This window comes from Carassius auratus, unplaced genomic scaffold (genome assembly GCF_003368295.1).
Source record: "Carassius auratus strain Wakin unplaced genomic scaffold, ASM336829v1 scaf_tig00023476, whole genome shotgun sequence".
NCBI classification, from domain to species: domain Eukaryota; kingdom Metazoa; phylum Chordata; class Actinopteri; order Cypriniformes; family Cyprinidae; genus Carassius; species Carassius auratus.
The window spans coordinates 50819-52162 of record NW_020525272.1 but is presented as its reverse complement, the minus strand read 5'-3'; positions in this window follow the sequence as shown (position 1 = coordinate 52162).

Here is a 1344-nt window from a genome sequence, read left to right as displayed (position 1 = left end):
ATACTTCACAGAAACCGAGATGCCAAAATTGTATGCCGAGCTCCGCGAAAATGTTGAAAAAGAGCTGTGTGACTTGAAATACTTTGCTACTACAACGGACCTATGGTCGAGCCGTACCATGGAGCCTTTCCTCAGTCTGACCATTCACTATATAACGGATGATTGGAATCTTGGCAGCCGGTGTTTGCAGACGTCGTACTTCCCCGCTGAACATACGGCCGAGGAGATAGCACAAGGACTCAAGGAAGCGCTTGAGTCATGGGGTTTTAAAGAAGAAAGCCAAGTTTGCATTACTACTGATAACGGAACGAACGTGGTCAAGGCAGCGTCTCTGAATGATTGGACCAGGCTGCAATGCTTTGGACACAGGCTGCACCTCGCCATCGGTAGGTAAAAAAAATTGTGCATATGCATAATAAATAAATAAATAAAATAAAAAATAATAATAAAAAAAATAATTATATATATATATATATATATATATATATATATATATATATATATATATATATATATAATTATAATAGTGCATAATTATAATATTTTAAAAGTTATACTGTAATAGTTGCCTATATTACTGCATAGTAATGTTGCATTTGCGTTTAAAGATGTAGAATTTGCCTCTGTTCAGTTGTTTACCCAATGCTATTTTAATGTTGCATATGTGTTAAATGTTGTTCATTCAATCCTAATCAAACATTTCAATAGTTGTAATGATGGTTGTTCAGTGTGTGTGGGGAGAGAGAGAGATTATAGATGAAATTAACTAATAATATCTTACAAATTTGTCAACAGAAAAAAGTATGAAAGACCCCCGAACTGACCGTGCTGTTGGCGTATGCAAGGAGATTGTGAGTGCCTTTTCATACTCTTGGAAAAGAAGAAAAGAGTTGAAGAAAGCCCAGGCAGAGCACCATCTTCCCTTTCATCGGCTCATCACAGAAACACCAACAAGGTGGGGGTCACGCCAGATGATGATCCAGAGGGTGCTTGAACAAGAGAAGGCACTATCACAGGTACTGAAAGCAGACAAGAAAACCAAACACCTGGTACCCACTTGGCAAGATACAGATGTGTTGGAATCTATAAGCCGGACCCTCGGCCCACTGCTGGAATTCACAGACGCGCTGTGTGGTGAAGATTATGTTAGTGTGTCGTATGTCAAACCTGTTCTCCATCTTTTCAACAACACTGTTCTTGCTGCAGCTGATGATGACACCGAGCTGACCAAGGACATGAAAAGAGTCATCCTAGAGTACTTAAACGAGAAGTACTCGGACCCAAAAACGGTTGACCTGCTGGATATGGCCTCCTTGGTCGACCCACGGTTTAAAGATGCATATA